An 18,545-nucleotide genomic window follows, 5' to 3' on the forward strand; every position below is an offset into this window, starting at 1 on the left:
AAATGAAGAACAGAGAGAGGATTGCTTAAGGCAGAAGTAATAGCAGATGAAAAGATTCAGAGGCAGGGAAAGAAAAAAGGCCTGTGAAGTAAGTGAAATGAGGCATTTGGCTTTGAGAAAATATGCACGAGAAAGGACAATTAGATTGAGTCCAAATTGGACAGACATTTAGGTTCTGGGACCAATTTCCTTTACACTCACCAAAACCCCTCCACCCTATGCTGAAAATCAATTAGGTATGCCATCTTGATGGAAGTGCATTATACCTTTGAATCATATGGAAGCAAAATAAAATTTGAGTCCAGCTCACTGCTGCAATATGAAATTCCTAAGGCTGTTTCAAACCTTAGAATGTTTGCAAGATAATTTACTGATTCTATGCATCTTCTAGGAAGGTATAATCATATCTCATATCAAATTACTACCCACACCCATAGCCTGTTTTGCCTTTAAGCAATTCTGGTTTCCCCTAAATACATCTAGCTTATTCCCAAATCCATACTTTTGAGTATGCTTTCATTCATCCAAATATACTTATTAGTGCCTACCTTGGGCCAAACACTGTACAAATCCTAGAGATGCAAAGATTATCAAGATAGATTTTGCTGCTACTCTACTGCAGTTTATAAGCCAATGGGGTAACAGGCAAATACATAACAAATAAAATGTAATAGGAAAAATAAAGTATTGGAAACACATGCAAATACAGGCAGGTAATATCTAAGTTGAGATCTAAAGAAAGAGTATCCTTTAGGAAAAAGTTTTGGAAAAAATGTTGATTTAGTGCAAGCATTGGCAAACAAAGGAAATCTGGCCTTTACCCTGTTTTATTTCTTTAAATAAAGCTTTATTGAGATACATGCATGACCATTCATCTTTATTTTGCCTGTGAGGGCTTTCATGCTAAAGTGGCAGAATTAAGTAGTTGCAACCGTGACCGACCGTGTGACTCACAAAACCTAAAATAGTTACTGTCTGGTCCTTTACAAAGAAAGCTAGCTGGCCCCTGCTCTATATAAATGGGAAGGTGTAGAGATGAATGAAAATGAAGAGATAAAGAAAAGTAGAGATCCCTGGGTGGCGCAGTGGTTTAGCACCTGCCTTTGGCCCAGGGCGCGATCCTGGAGACCCAGGATCGAGTCCCACGTTGGGCTCCTGGTGCATGGAGCCTGCTTCTCCCTCTGCCTATGTCTCTGCCTCTCTCTCTCTCTCTCTGTGTGACTATCATAAATAAATAAAAATTTTTAAAAAATACAGAAAAGTAAAGAGTAAGAGTGATAGCCTTAACTAGAGTTAATAAAGATGAGGATCCTCAACATGCCCTCAACCCTCCCCCCTAAAAAAGAGAAAGGAGTGAAGGAAGAAGGAAGGAAGGAAGGAAGGAAGGAAAAGAAAAAGAAAGAAAAAAAAGAAAGAAAAAGAAAGAAAGAAAAAGAAAGAGAAAGAAGAAAGAAAGAAAAAAAAGTTAGAATACAAAATGTTTTTGAAATAGATGCAATAAGACTTAGTGATTCACTGAATCACTGAATGTTGGGCACATAAATGAAAGTTGTAGATCCATGTGGGCATTCCAGTTGTAAAGCCAGTAAGGAGTTCCATTTGTAGATGTTGATTAGAGAAGAAAAATGTTGGCTTGACGGTGCAGTTTTCTGACTTAAGCAGATGGTTGGTAATTGAAACCATGAAAATGAATCAGATTTTTTCATTCATGTCTAGGGAGATCATGTGTACGTGAGGATCTAGTACAGATCCTAACATAGAGCAACATTTAAGAGTTGGGTGAAAGAAGGAGCACCTGGGTGATGTAGTCAGTTAAGCATCCGACTCTTGATTTCAGTTCATATCATAATCTCAGATGAAGCCTCACATTAGGCTCCATGCTGGACATGAAGCATGCTTAAGAGTCTCTCTCTCCCCCTACGCCTCCCTACTAGCTCTCTCCCTCTCTCTCTTTCCCTTTCTAAAAAAAATAATATATATATATACACACATATATATGTATGTATGTATGTATGTATTTCCATATATTCTCTCTCTGTATATATATAGAAAAAAAGAGGTGATGGAAAATGAGACTGTGAAGAAAATCAGGGGGATATATTGACTTCAAAGACAATGAGACAGTTTCAAAAGGCATGTTAAATGTTGTGTGCAGGGTGCTAATTAAGGGGCACTTAAAGGATCTAGCTTTGGAAAAGATGGGAAGGGACCATTATTAGAAAGAAAAAGAAGGAACACTATGTGGCAGATTTAATGACAGCCTTGTCTCATCACATAGGGAGCTCTGGAGCTAGAATGGCCCTTCAAATTGATCAAGGTCTATACAGTCCTACTATGATTAGTCCCTGGGATTGGTAAAGATGGGAATTGGCAGAGAAGCTCTCTGTGGCTAAGACTGACACTGAAGGGGTTTTCAGCTGCAGACTGTCTGATAATAGCACACCCAGAAGCATAACCATCAATTCCTTCCTTGAAAGGGAATTTGAGAATCATCGTGCATGCATTTAAGTTTGTTGGGATGTTGAAAGAAAGTTCAAGGAATCTTTTTCTTTATTGACTTTGATTTTATTTTTCCTGCAAAGGAGCAGGTAAAGGTAGCTTTCTTACATTGACATCAAAAGAAGTGATAGATTTGTGGAGAATGTGGAGAATGGATTTTAAATGATCTTTCTTTAAACTTATGATTATAACACCAGCTCTTTCAAAGAATGGCTCGGAAGAGACTATTCCACAAGCATCCACCCTTTATTCCCTCTGTACAGTTCAAACCACGTCTTTAATTTGTGTATTTCTCATACTCAGAAAACCTACTTTTTCTAAAATAGGAATAAACTTTATCTTCCCAAATAGAATTTAATACCTTAAGGATGATGATCATGTTTCCCTTTGCTTATTTATAAATAGAAAACTGAATACTATAATCCCTCCACAAAACCACCTACTGAATATCCCTTATTCTACACAAATAACATTGAATTTCCCAGTAAATAATGAAAATAACCATGTTAATATTAACTTTATGTTCATGGCTAAGGCTACAAACACTCTCAGCAGCACCGTGAGTCTGGATGGAGGAGGATTTATCTGATTTCTTTAATATAATCATATTATATTATGATTCTAATATTTTTAGAATCTAATATTCTAACTTCTAATATTTTTAAGGAGACAATTAAATGGTTCTATTCCTTTTAAGATTAAAACTTGATATTTAAATACAAGAATGCATTTCTTATCATGTTCTTCCATGTTCATCTATGAAATATGAATTTTTATCAGAACAGGACTCATAAAGGAAAAATACTAATTACATAATACTGTTTTTATATTCTCCTTAATTTTTGAAAATTTAGAGCTAATCTGTCACTATGTTAAATAGTGTGAGGAATAATTAACCAAGTACATGATACTCTAAGTAGAAATTGAATGTTTTGTTTGTATCAGTATCCAGATAACAAACATAAAGGACAAGACAAGGAAAAAAATGGAAATTTGATGGAAGGAGACCTAACTGCATTACTATAGGGATGTAGGTTACCGACATGGTCATTTATATTCAATTAATACATTTAATTTACTTAAGTAAATTTATGTGTTTCATTATGACCTAGCTTAATCTGACAGCATGATGAAAATTTAGTAACTAATAGAAGCAAATAAAGGATCAGTAACTTTATACCTTCTGAAAATTATGAACTATTACATTCAGCATAATTCTTAAAGCTAGAATCATTCTAACTCACTAGCCTTTAAACTTGAAGAACAATAGTCAGAAGTACTCACACAGAGATAGCAATCATTATTTCTTTATCATCTCCTGTATTACCAGCAGCTGATTCCTGAATTTGAAGCCTGGTTTCTCTATTTAACTACATAATCTCAGTCCATTGATTTACCTCTGAGCCCTACTTCTCTCATCTATACAATAGGACCATGACAATGCCCATCTTAAAATGTTGTAATAGAGACAGAATGAGTTAATATATGTGGAGAATGGAAAACAGTTCCTCACAGAGTGAATACTCAATAAGTGCTATTACGCCTATTCTTATTTTTATAATCATTATTATTATTCATTATTCCACATGCTGTTATTCATTAATACTAGTATTAACATTGCACTCTTAATGTCAGAAGCTATGGCACTTGACATACGACTCAGGCTGTATCTCATTTAATCTATACAATGCCAATTTTAGGAAAGCATATTTATATTCATTTGAAGGAGGAGAAAACAGAGCCTCAGAGAAGCTAAGATGGCAGCTTAGAAAGAGTAGAGCTGAAGTTTGAATGCAGGATGACAGGAATTTTACTAGATCAAAAGTTTCTAAATATCTAAATCCACCAACATCAAAAAATTAAAAATGGCTCCTTCTTTCTTTTTTTTCCCCTTCTTTCTCTTTTTAAGATAATTTGTTTCACAAAAAATAGGTAACCTTTTATTTTCCTGCAAAAAATAATAATAATAATAATAATAAAATAAAGCAATGCATTAGATTCAGGTTGAAACCAACTTTCTAGATGGATAATAGGATCACTCACATGTTGATAAACCAAATTGTTACGACTTTGCATGACATTAAAAGTTGTACTATCTTCCCTTTCACAGAAATAAACAACTGGTATGTTATATGTAGTATTTGCTCATTCAACAACCCTTCTGGAAGATCACTGCCCATAGGCACTATTCTAAGTGTTTAGAAAACTATGATAAATAAGACACAGCCCTCCCCCCCCCAAACCATGCAATAGTTTAGGTGAAAGAAGAAACAAATTATCTTAGTATAAGAAGAGGAAATACTGTGGTAAGTACAACGTTAAAACCACAGAAAAATATAGAGGAACCGTGATGCAGAAACTAACTTTAGATGCTTATCTGGGGCAAATTCCCTGGGTAAATTAGAACCAAGGAAAGCAGTACTTACTGTTAGCTGCATTTTGGTGAATGATGGTTTTAGAACTAGCTTGCTTGATCTCACATGAATTTGCGGTACTCAGACTCTATTTGTGGGAAATGTGTTCTCTGAGAGTTTTCTTCCAGAGGAATTTGTGTGTCCTGCTAATCACATTGGTCAAACCCCAGGAATCAGTAGAGGAAGAATTATAGTAACCAAATCATGAGCACATACCTTTGATATCATACCTGATAGTGGAAAATCAGGAACGTTTTGATATACTCACACTAAGGGTTATAAAAGAGATGTTTAAAAAAAAAAAAAAAAGTTAAAAATACTGATAGACTCTAAGTACTGACATGGAAATACTTTTAAGTATTTAAGTATTAAGGGCATATTTTAAGTAGGAAGAAAAGCAACTCTCAGGAAAACTAAACAAAATAAAACTATCTAATGATTTCATTTATATATGTAGATGTATATAAAATCTAGAATAAATGTGAATGAATAAAATATTATTTATGTGGTAGTAAAAACACAGAAAGAGTTTAGAAGGATATATACCAAGTTTTTACAACTGGTTCCTTCAGGTGAAGAGTGGCTTCAAAAGAAACAGGAAGAGAAAGGTTACTAAATATATTTTATACTTTTAATTTTTTTGAAAATTATATGTAATTCAAATATATACATATTATAAATAATTTTAAAATATGTATTATATTTCACAAATTCCTGGTACATAGGTGTTCAGCAAATATTTATTAAATGAATTTTAAAATATGTTTTATTATATGTATATATATGCCATATTTTTATGTTACCATTACTTGGGATTGCCTGGCTTGTCTCCCCTTAGAATTATTAGGTCAAATTGAATCTGGTAAAGTTTTATTGAACACTATTAGGGGAAGGGAAATTTGGGGATACAATTTAATACCCCCAAACAGCTATTCTGCTTTTTCTTAGTTCTTAAAAATGATGCTAGTAAACTTCACACTATTAGCAAAGTAATTTCACCAAATGTAGAATAGTGTCTAATAGATACTATTTGATCTGTATAATGAAATTTGGTCGAGCTTTGATTCTACTCCATCACAAAGGAAAGCAAATTATTGTTCCTATATGCAGGCTTTATTTGCTAGTGTCATTTATAATGTTAATGGAATGGTTTTTGAAAGCACTACCTTAAAAGAAGACAATTTTCAAATGTTTCATCTCTTCAAATATGTATATTTAATAAATTCAATGGAAATATGTATAATTATGAATGATGGGAGTTAAACTCACAAATTTAGAAAATTCAAAAGCTAATATTTAAGAAACAAAGCCAATTTTGAACATGCAATAAAGTGATACACATAAGTTTTAAAAGTTGATATACTCTAAAATATGTGTAAGCTTATGAAGCAATACAGTAGATCATCACAGTAAAGAATCTGTCTGAACTAATTCAGAGACTATACCTAATTATTATCTAATAATTAGGCTCAAAGAAATATAGACTTGAAGCCATGATATTTTCTCTACCCCTAATCACCAGAAATAAATAACAGAGTTTTCAGCAGGGTATCCTAAATGATTAATTCATTTTGTTTCCAATCAAAGGGAAAAACTGCTACTGGGAAAACATTAAATCATATAGGTCAAATACAGAAGAGACTCACAGAAACCCAAAATGGTTTTATAAACTCAAATACAAATAAAACAATTTTACTTGGTCAGGGTAGGTGGGCAGGTAGTGTTGGGATTTTTTTCTAGTCTGCTGGTTTTGAGACTGTGAGGTGATGTCTATGTATCATTGTTCATCATGTATGCATAATTTCCTAGAGACATTTTATAAAAATTCTTGCTCATTATCTCATTACATTTTAGGTGAATATTTAAGTTTCTGTCTCCTTCCAGTATCTAACACTACAAATGCAAGTCTCTCCTATGAATCAAAAGTAAGCCAGCAAAAGACGTTTGATATCCAGTTTTAAAATGGTGGTAGCTTAGCTTATGATTCTTCGTAAATAATATTTGGTCTTGAGACTTTAGTTTCTATAAAAAGTAAAGGAATAATTTGCCTAGATGCAGTTTATTTGTTATTAAAATAAAAATATTAATTTCATATTTGTTAGGCATAAAGTAAATAGCTTTATATATAGCACCATCTGTAATACTTAAAATGGGCAAACTGGGAATATTAAGGGTTTATATTCCCACTTAAGTATTGTAGATCTGCATACAAAACGTTTGTTACAGATGCTTATACTCAGAAAATACACAAAGGGAGTTACGAATGTAGAAAACTTTCTCCAATAGTAAAAAAATGTAGAATAATATGTAAGCATGTACAAAAGTTTATTACTATTCTTTCTTCCGGCTTCTGAAAATGTAAATTAAATATTTTAGTATACCGATGCTGACCTTTTCCTCCATTAGTTCTTGTAGTGGATGACTTTTATTTCTGTAACCTACTTTTGACTGTTATAGATATTTTGCAATGCTAAAGAAATTTTAGAATCAGCTTGTCATTTTCTACATCCTTCCTAAATAAATAAATTTAATTTTGACATCCTGCTAGCATTTTGAGTGGAATTCCTTTGAGTCAGTTGATATATTTGGAGAAAACTATCATCTTGAGGATCCCTGGGTGGCTCAGTGGTTTTGCACCTGCCTTTGGCCCAGGGCGCGATCCTGGAGTCACAGGATCAAGTCCCATGTCGGGCTCCCGGCATGGAGCCTGCTTCTCCCTCTGCCTGTGTCTCTGCCTCTCTCTCTCTCTCTCTATGTCTATCATAAATAAATAAAAATAAATCTTAAAAAAAAAAGATAGAAAACTGTCATCTTAACAACATTGACACTTTTGATCCAAGGGTAAGATATATCTCTCCATTTACTTAGATCCTCTTTTATTTATCTCAACAGTACTGTTTAGCTTTCATTGTACAAGTCTTCCACATGTAGTTTTAACTTATATCTAATCGTTTCATGTTATTTTTAAGCTACTATAAGTAGTAATTTTTAATCATCCATTTTCTGAATTTTCCTTGCTGGTATAGAGAAGTACAGTTGATTTTTGTATATCGAGTTGTGATTATAGATGGTATTTTCCAAGAATAGCCATACTAATATATACTCCATCTGCCATGCTCTTCTTATAATGTAATACTGACAGTATGCATGTGATTTGTTGAATATCATAGATCTAAAAGTTAAAATTTTTCATTAATTTTTTAGAAATATGACCCTTATTTATTCAATTTTATTTGAATATCATAGATCTAAAAGTTAAAATTTTTCATTAATTTTTGAGAAATATGACCCTTATTTATTCAATTTCCCCTACTTTCTGGGACTTACATTCTATCTCCCTTTGTATTATCACAATGTCTCAGAGCTTCTGTTTGTACATTTCAACCTTTTTCTCTCTCAGTGTGGATAGTTTCTATGTCAATATCCTCATGTTCAATATCTCTTATACTGTTTTTAAAGCTTTGTCTTTGCCGATTCCACTACTTTATCAATTCCGAATCTCTTTATGATTTTTCTCCAATTTATGCTAAGATTTAACTGTTTCCTCACATATTTAGCAATTTTTATAGGATGGTGAACATTATGATAATTATATTATCAAGAGTCTGAGTTTTGTGTTCTTATTTAAAAAGGTAGAATAGAGTTGTCTTTTATTAGGCAGTTGAGTTTATCTCTTAATTGGCTTATTCATTTTAGACTTTGCCAGAGTTTATCCACAGTAGTCTTTATTCCAGGTATGTTTTATCCTTTCCAGTAAAGTGTGTCTCCATTCTGGTCTCTGGACTTAATGCCAATGTTTAATAAACAACTGTCCATTATTCCTTTGTTGGCACTTTAATGTCTCTAAGCCCTTTTTCCATCTGGGAACAATTCTTCTTACAGCTTCCTGATAATTGCTCTATGCCAGTTCTCCTAGAACTAGCTTGCTTCTAGAATAAAGCCAAGTTGAATAGATTCTTCTAGAACCAGTGTTTGCACAGCTTAGTATTCAGCAAAGACTCCAGAAGATTCCAATAAATACTTGTTGATGTCCTCTACATGCGTTGCTCTAGTCTCTATGCCATTGCACCCCAGTTACCTGCCGCTTCAGTCTCCCTAGTATCTGATCTTTACCTCTTCGAGGCAGCAGTATTTCTGCGATCTACTTGAGCTTCCCCCTTCCTGTGCTAGAGCCCAGAGCAGATTCACAGTGAAAGCCAGGGCCATCAAAGGACCCACTTTGTTTCTCTCCATTCAGAGTCACAGTCCTGTTCTGTCATTCAGTATTTGAAAACAATTATTCAAATATCTAATTCTGTTTTCTCATTGTTACTGAGAGATAAAAATTTCAGCATCAATTACTCATTATGTTTTGTAGATAATAAGAATCAAAAAAGTAGAAAGATATTTCCAGAAGAAATCTATACCCAAAATGGGAAAAAGAAAAAGAAAGAAGAAAAAAAAGGAAAGAAAGAGAAAGAAAGAAAAAGAAAGAAAGAGAGAGAGAGAGAGAGAAAGAAAGAAAGAAAGAAAGAAAGAAAGAAAGAAAGAAAGAAAGAAAGAAAAAGAAAGAAAGGAAGGTCAAAATTGGAGGTGGTAGGGATGAGGTGTGTGGAAGTAATGTTATTAAAACTGGATTTGACTTAATTTTCTAAATTTCCTGTATATACTCATATTTCCCTTTTAGGGAAACCTTTCTTAATGAAGCTGTCTGTAAAATGGGAAGTTCTCATATGCTATGGAAGAATAACAAAATAAATGGAATCAGGAAATATTGAGAACCATAAAGAGAAAGGTCAAAAGGAAAGAAAAGGCAGTTAAAAACATCAGCCCACAAATTTAATGTAAGAACACTGTCATTTATTGAACATCAAAATTTCTAAGTATCATCCTTATAGAGCTATAAGATTAATTTCCCCCCTTCATGTTGCTGTATTGTAAGAAAGGTTTAATTAATTTTTTTTCGGTTCTCAAATGAAAGGCACACAGTAATTTGTTGGGGTATCCAGATAACTTCTGCAACATCCTTCCATGAATTCCCTGTAATTATTGTGCTATTTAATGTTCATAAGTAGTACACTTCACTTTAAATATCTCTAAGCACATGAAAACTAAAAGATGCTAGTAATTAAAATATTTAATTACGCCATGTGAAAATTATATAAGATTTGAAACTCAGCAGATGGAGCTGGTTTTGTGGAGAACACTTTCCCCAGCACTTAGGGATGCGATAATCAATGACTACAATCTTTGTTGTAATAGCAAGATGCAAAGCCAAAGCAAAATCTTTAAAATGTGGCTCCTCCAGCTAAAGATTTTCAGCTCCTCAAACCCCTTCCATGTTGTAGGAGTTCGTTAATATTTCTGAAAATGAGAGCTTCCAAAAGCTGAACAACAGGAGGGCATACTTTCATGAAACATGCTTGTGATTATCACCCATTATCACTTCAAAAAGACATGATTTCTAAAGCTCTTTAAAAGCATGCTCCTCATATTTTCTTCACCCAATAGTTTAATGTCTAGTATGGAATTTATATATGGACCAACAAAATTCTGTTAAGAACTGAGGAACAGAATCTGAGAAAGAAACTTTCAGTGAGGAAACCGACGGAGGGCAACACACAGCCTGAGTTAGTGAGGGGAGTTTTTAAACGTTGAAAGTGAAAGAAAAAAAAAAAAGGGCAGAGAAAATAAGGGTCTGCTAACAAATAGGGAGGGACATAAAAATCAATGAGCCATTGATAATGGGTTTTATATGGCTCTATTTTTTAAAGAGAAAAATGAAGAAAAGAAATTTGGGAAATTGGTAAATAATGACAGCCTGGTTAAAGTTGTTATTGATGAAATGTAGGTCAGAGGATGCTGGTCATGGGAACTGAATAAATAGCTCACCATACAGTTGGAGAGGAGTGTCTAATGAGGTACTATTAGGATGGATCATCATCCTTTTCCAATTCAGCATTATTCTTAATGACATAGAAGGAGTGAATAATACATGACTGAGGTTAGTATAGGAGTTGAGTCAATTGCTGCTGGAAATATTGCAAATAGAAAAGAACCATAAAGCCAATGGATTTAATAAAAGCAAGTGTAAGTATATAAGCCAAAATTATCTCTGCCAAACAAATAAGATAGCCAAGAATTTTAATAGAAGAAGAAGGAGAGCAAATAGAACCCCATTGGATATTCACATATAATTTCTTAACTAGTCATGCACACACCTCCTTTGTCCTTAGACTGTTACTCAAAGTAGATCCCCTACAGACACTTCATATACATCAACTGATGTCAGAATAATGGTATACCTGCAGACAGGGCATCTACACCAGGGAAATGCAAGTCCAGCCCTCAGGTATAGATAATTCTGGATCATACAATTAGCCACTATTAAATAAAGTAATTAATGAAGAGAACCCTAGAGCTCTGTATTCTGTAGGATTCTTTAAGTAGTACAAGGGGGAAGAGAAATTACCTAAGGAAAACTTTCACATGACTACCTAGAAATGAAGAAAGTTAGAGAAGGTGATAGCAAGAAAGTGAATAGATGACAGAGTTTTAAGAAGGAAGTGATAACTTGTGCCATATGATACAGAAAGGTCAAATAAGATAGGAAAGAAATGTTGGTGTTGAATTTGGCAATTAGGATGTCATCTAGGAGAATTGACAGATGGTTTTTGTGCAGTGGCTGGAGTACAATCTGGAGAGCTGTGATGGATGAGTGCTTGGTTGTAAGAAAATAGAGCAGATAAACTATTTTTTCAAGAAAGTGAGTCCTGATGAGAAAAAGTGAAATAGGATGGTAACAGGAGGAAGACATAAAGAATAAAAGTGATATTTTAAAATCAAAGCTTTTATTGAAAGTAAAAGTAGACAGGGAAAAAGAGCTTAATAATTTTTCATGACTCAGGTCAAAAGCCACCTCCTTCGTAAAGCTTTTGTGATTGCTCCTGATTCCACCTCCAGCTAATGTAGGGTCTTCTTCTTTTGCTGTGCCTTCTCTACCTTGGCACACCACCTTGCCCACACCTCAATCTTAACACTTTCCATAGTGTGTTCCAGTTCTTTTATCCACGCCACACAATTGAATTTCTTCAGAGCAGAGATTATGACTGCATCCTCAATTTCTATCACAGTGGATGTCACATCTACTTTGATTAATAAAGTTGTCATGATAAATGAAAAAATTAAGAGTCAATACTATTTTCTTTACCATATGGAACTCTTAGTTAAAACTTCACTTCAAAGCAAGAATATGGATTCTGGCAAAGTAATAACAAGAAACAAGCTGAAGAATCAATAGGGCATAAGATCAGAAAAATAAAACTGAAAATGTGAATCCAAGATTAAGAAGGGAGCCACAGTGATGAGTAGACTAAAACAAACCACCACAAATGTTATTACATAAAACACTGAAAATCAAGGATCTTGAGGATAGAAACTAAATCATAAGGAGAACTTTTGAAATTCTGAAACTTCATTCCTTCTTACATCGAAACTTCCTAAGTATATAAGGGAATGGTTCATAGGCCAACAATTGATAGAATTCCATTTTCAGTCTAGAGAGCTAAAAGAAATGTGCTTCTTTAAATATTGATATAACTTGAAAGAGGAGTGGTGATTTATTGAGAACCTCTTTATTGGAGAGAGTTAAAGTCATATGGAGCACATAAATGGGAGAAGCTTTTCTTTGAAAAGACAACGTTGGTAACACTAGAAACAAAAAAGAAATCTGTAAAGCGCTTAAGATCAAGATGTTTAATAGCGGGCTTAATATAAGATCTTGGGATCCTTTCCATCCTGTGTCATGTTAAATAGTCAGCAATGAAGGATTTAAGATCTTTGCTAGCATCAGAATTCTTGAAAGACTGTAGCGTTGTCAACATGACATGTTTACGACCCTGAAGTCATGAGCAGTATGACTTCAAGTTCTTAAGGCTTTTATCATCCTTATGGTGCAATAGACATGATTTGAAAATTAACGGTGCTAAAATACAGATCAGCCATGCCACCAATTGAAATCAACCACAGGTAAGGGATGTATGCACTCCACTTACCAATGAGTCCCCCTAACACACTACATGAATTATTAGCCAAAAAAAGTGAGATCATAAATCTTTTTGGTCCCTGCGGCTAATGTTAAAAATAATCTGACAAAAAAATTGTAGATATGTGGTTTATATGAACAAAGACCTTGAAACTTTGACTTTTAACTCTATTTTACTATTTGTAACAAGCTAAGTGTCTTACCACAGGCCACTAACAAAATACTGGGTGACCTGTAAACAACAGAAATTTATTTCTCTCACTTCTAGAAATCTGAGGACAGAATTCTGGTGAGGGCTTTCTTTGGTCTGCAAGTTGTTGACTTCTTGTATCCTTTCATGGAGGAAGAGGAAAGAGAACTCTCTGGGGTCTCTTTTATAAGGCCACTAATCTCATTCATATGAGGGCTCCACCCTGAGGACTTGGTAACCTCCAAAAGGTCCCACTCCCTAATACCATCACATTATGGGTCAAGATTTCAACATATGCATTTTGGGAGAACACAAACATTCCACCTGTAATAGTAAGCATCCTCTATGTCAAGGAATACTCATGAAAATTTGTTTAGTAAGCAATGAAAATCCAAAAGAAATTTTCACTTGTTAAGACGATTACATCTTTGCAGTTCTGACAGTGAATAGGATTCTTTTTCTTTCCCTATAATTTAGCAAAAACAAAGTTAATACTTATGTTTCATGAGCAATTACCTTTCAACCATGACATGTTGTTTATTCTATTTGCCCACATTTCTTAATATTGCTCTTAAATTGCTGAGCCTACATGATGAAACAATGTGATAAGATTCCATGCAGTATGAGATTTTTGAGAATATGGCAGGATTCTTTGTAAGCCTTATTTTTAACAGAATCTTCTTTCCTTAAGTCCATATCATGTAGCACCTGCAGGGGGCAAACATGATGCCTGATGATAGGAGACTAGACCCTCGGTCCACTCAGGATACTCTCCAGTTACCACCAGTGTCTTTAGCATTCATAAAACAATAACCAAAAAAAAAAAAAAAAACAAAACAAAATAAAACAGAATTTTTGGGTAACTGGAAAATAATAAAAGCAATAAGAAAGGAATTTTATTAACATAAAATTAGGCCCTCAGTATAATTTAAGATAGAGAATACCCTATCCCAGCGTATGCTGCCTCTTCCTCACATCCCATCCCTACCTCAGTGCCAGGCTATGCCACAAAGGTAAATGGAGAAAAAAAATGGAAGAGAGAAGAGAGAAAATTCTGATTGAGTTAAGAGATGGTCTAAAACCACTGCCAGAAGTACTTAATCTGGTTGGCTCAGTTATGCATCTGACTCTTGATCTTGGTTCAGGTCTTGGTCTCAGGGTCCTGAGTTCAAGTCTCACGTCATTTTTTTTTTTAATTTTTATTTATTTATGATAGTCACAGAGAGAGAGAGAGAGAGAGAGAGAGAGAGGCAGAGACACAGGCAGAGGGAGAAGCAGGCTCCATGCACCGGGAGCCCGACGTGGGATTCGATCCCCGGTCTCCAAGATCGCGCCCTGGGCCAAAGGCAGGCGCCAAACCGCTGCGCCACCCAAGGATCCCCCATTTTTTTTTTTTTTCCATTTTTTTTTTTTTAAAGAAAGAATGAAATGCTAAATCCACTTCAAATTTGAAAACACAAAACCAAATGACATCAAATATAAACAAAGGAAAGGAAGGCATTGAAAATTGCACATGTTTTGAAGAGGCTGTCTTCAAAACACTTGATTCTGAAGGAGACAAAAGCAGGCAGGATGGAAGTAGCCCCCTTTTTCAGATTGGGTAGTATAAAGCTAGGAACCTAAAGACAAAATGGAACCAGAGTCAGAGGACTCATGATTCCTCTCTGTATCGCCAAAAATTCTAGAGAAAAATAAACTAGATTTTCCAGAGTTTGCTATACTGATTATGGAAAAATTGACAAAATTCAACTGAGCCCTACATGTAGATTAGTTAGTAGCATTGCATTAGTATTGATTTCCTGGTTTCAGTAATTGCACTGTGGTAACATAAAATGCTGATTAGGAGAAGCGGGAATGAATGATATATAAAAGTTGCAACTCTTTAGTAAGCCTCCATTATTTCAAAATTAAGTGTTAAAATGAGTGTTACACACGCAAAATTACTCATGCAGTTACCCATATTTTAGAAGTGTGAAAACAGCATAGCCCGTGTGCTCATCGAGGGGGTAAAAGGTGGGAGTGACATCTCCAAGTGACCTAATTGGTGCTGTTCTGGGACTCAGCACCAAAAACCACCTGTTAGAATTTAGGAAGGCGTGGTGTTGGCAGGCAAGCTAATTTATTATTTATTTTTTGATCAGAGAAACACCTTTTCTCATTTTCTATTTTTGCTCTGTTTTCTATTCAATAAGACTGCCAGATCTGGTTCCCTTGTTCACTTCTGGTCCTGTTCTTCTCTAGATACTCAAAAATATCACAGCCTTTTTTTCTGACTGACCCTCCTAAATCTCAACTGTTCAACTCTCTTCCTTTTGCCATTATTATTCCCTTTACTCTGGTTTCTGCATTCTAAAGTGACTCTAAGACTATCTCACAAAGTCTGTGAGTATAATAACTAGGTGGACTGTTTCTGAAGCTAACAGATCTGTAGCCACTCTATGAGCCAACTGAGAGACGCAAGCATTCTTTCTTTAGTCTCACCAACATGAATACAATTTAGCTTGGAATCTATGGATTAACTAAAAATTAGAGCATCAGAATAGAAATCACCTTTTTTTTTTTTTTTTTTAAATTTGTGTCAGGCTAAGAGCTTCACACTTTCTATTTGTGAGGTAGGTACTAACCCCCTCCTCATCCTAGAGACAGGGATACTAGGGCACATACGCACCAGCGATTTGCCCAAAGTCACAGAGATATTAAGTCATAGATTCTCTAGGGTTTGAACTCAGGAGGTATGACTTCAGTATCTATGAACTATTTTGTTTCTGTAGTCCAATATTTGATACTGTTTCTGAAATAGAGCGAAAACATAGACTCCTTTAGTCTAAAAATGTCATTTTCCTATTGATGCTAAAAATTTCTGCAACAATATAAAGAAAACCATGCTGAATGTTTGCAAGCTTAAAGGTGCACCTAAGAAAGGCCCTCTTTTTCACAATACTATGGATTTTAGTTTCTTGTTGAAAAGTACAAAATTGGGTCAAGGATAAGAAAGCAGTGGATGTGTAGGATGAGAGGAGGGTATATTCTCTGAGGTCAGAGAGCACTGTGTTCTCTGACCATTGAAAAATGGAAAGGAATAAAAATGATAAGTTAAGCCTTGGAACAAGCAAATTCCAGCAAGAGACAGCCCCACCCTGAAGAACCTCTGAAGGAGGAGCAGTGGGAACACCCTGCCGCCAAGAGACAGGCCTGAGGGGAGTCCAAGGGACATTACCCCTCTGAAGTAATGAGTTTCCAGCAAAGTATGGGCTCTCTATCCATCTTGCAGTTGTTTGTGGACACTGGGGAAGAAAGGTGCACATCTTAAAGTCTGCTTTGCCACTCTTAGGCACAGATCTCCATCCTGAAGAAGACATGGTCAGACTCCTGACAGAGCAGCGCATGCACACGAGTCTGGACCCTGCATCATCTCTCCTGTCAGTGTGCCACAAAACTTGGATTTGTTTATTTTCCTTTGATCTGCTCTTTGCATAAATCCTTCATGGGGATTCCTATGAGAAACTATGACAGAGGAAGTTGTTATCTCTAATGGCTCTGTAAATTGTTAACTTTAATGGATTAGAACTGGAGGCATTTTCAACTCGGTGATTTCCAGGTAGCTGGGGAACAGAGCAAAAGACGTTTTAGGCTCTGGCTGCAACTTCAGAGTTCAAATCACATTAATGCCATTTGGTCAGATCTACTGAAAGAACAATCCAAGCACAAATCCTGCCATTGCCCTGCGCTCCCAGCGTCACTGGCAGATGACTCATCTATTTTTAAGTAGGTTCCAGTTTGGGTAGCTCTGATTGAAAATCAGAATGATTTTGTCCCATTGCATGAACATTGTATATATCATTTTATTTTATTCTCAAAAATTAATAACAAGATGGATTTTTCTGAATATATAGTTTTTCACCCTAGTTTCGTGGTACCTGAGGGTGACCGCTCCACACACAGGCTTTGTTTTACAAGTGTCACCTTCCTTCATGATTTTGTCCAGGAGTACTCAGGTCACGTAGCTCTGGCAGCTGTACTTGACTTTGGTTCCCAGAAAAGGATTCTCGTAGGATCGTGTCAACTTTTTAAAGGGAAATGGATTTTCCTGGGTGGGGGTATAGCCAAGTATAACAAGTTCTTTCCAAAAAAAAAAAAGAACTGTCATTTATCTTGAAGTGAGAAAATGGATGACTTCTGAGGTCAGGAGAAGGTAGTTCTGGTCCTGGGATTGCTGGGAGCAGAGATGAAGAAGAGGAGCCATTTTTCCGTACAGTCTTTGGCCAAAACCACAAACCCATCAAAGCCCGCCCTCATGTGTTTTAATACCCAGCAGCCTGCTCAATCGTCCTTGCTCTGACTCCCTTTCTCTGAGAAGGCAGGGGTACTGGTAGGAAGGGATGGGTCTGCGAGCCGTGGAGTGGATAGCAATAGGTAGACATGAGGCTCAGTACTTTGAAGCCCAGCATTCCCCTGATCCTTGCTACCAGCTGAGCCAGTCCATGTACCCCTCTCTGAAGAAGCAAACTTTATTATTTAAGTCACCCAGTCTGGGGTACTTTCTTATGACAGCCCTGGCTAACTAGTTACAACAGCTTTGAGTACAATAATAAATTCTAGCAATGTGAAACTGAAACGTTTTTATAGGAGTATTATCTCTGAATCTGCTCTACAAGCACGAAAGTTGAATTGATTCCTTCCGTTATTGCTTCCAGTGTGCTAAGAAGTCTCGTAGGGGCTAGAAAGAGCAAAGAGCAACATCCAAAGCAGTCCCCTAACCTACTCTCAGGGACTGTCTCACCCCAGCAGCACTAACACAAATGGCTTTCCTTCCTCCGGAGATTTCAGAATGTGCAAAGTTCCACCAGGGCCACAAATCAGACATCTTAGAGGCTCCTCCTCTGGCCTCTGTTGTTTTCCTTTTTTAAGTTGTTGCCTTGGGAATTGAGGGAGTATTTACTCTGAAAGTTTAACTCTACATTTACTGCTTAAAAATCAAAACAAAACAAAAAACTGTTGGGTAGACCAGAAAGTTTTTGCAAAAATGTCACATTTAGCCCCCCTAGTGTCAAGAAAAGAGTGATGTATCAAAAAAAAAAAAAAAATCACTGTTTAAAACAGTACATCGTTACAAAGATTCTTGATAATTTCATGGCACAGTAATAACACACTAAAAATTTAATCACTATTCAGGAAATATAAAAATTAAGCGGTATTCAATTACTTCATTCCTAATGTCATAAAGTAAATGTACTTATAATGAAAGGAACATTGGATAATAAGTTAGGAAACCATGACTTTTGTCTCAATTCTGCAATTTTCCTTGAAACTTAGGCCAGTGGCTTGACCTTTTTCATTCTCAGGAGCCTCTTTTGCGTAAAGGATAAATTGTAAATAGTCATGAGGTTCCCTTACTGCTTTAAAAGGTTTATATTGCCAT

General features: G+C 35.5%; 1 long non-coding RNA gene across 4 annotated transcripts in view; it reads left to right on the forward strand.

Annotated features, from left to right (window-relative positions):
- Nucleotides 1-18,545, forward strand: part of LOC112644008 (uncharacterized) — a 65,456-nt gene that overhangs the window by 8,685 nt on the left and 38,226 nt on the right. Inside the window, exon 5 of one of the 4 annotated variants that reach the window (XR_003126055.2) lies at nt 6,768-7,876. The exons of the other annotated variants lie outside the window; for them this stretch is intronic. This is a non-coding gene — a long non-coding RNA (uncharacterized LOC112644008). Of the gene's footprint in view, nt 1-6,767; nt 7,877-18,545 lie in introns of those variants that run through there. 4 annotated transcript variants of the gene reach the window in all.

Source organism: Canis lupus, chromosome 1 (assembly GCF_003254725.2).
Source record: "Canis lupus dingo isolate Sandy chromosome 1, ASM325472v2, whole genome shotgun sequence".
Taxonomy (NCBI): domain Eukaryota; kingdom Metazoa; phylum Chordata; class Mammalia; order Carnivora; family Canidae; genus Canis; species Canis lupus.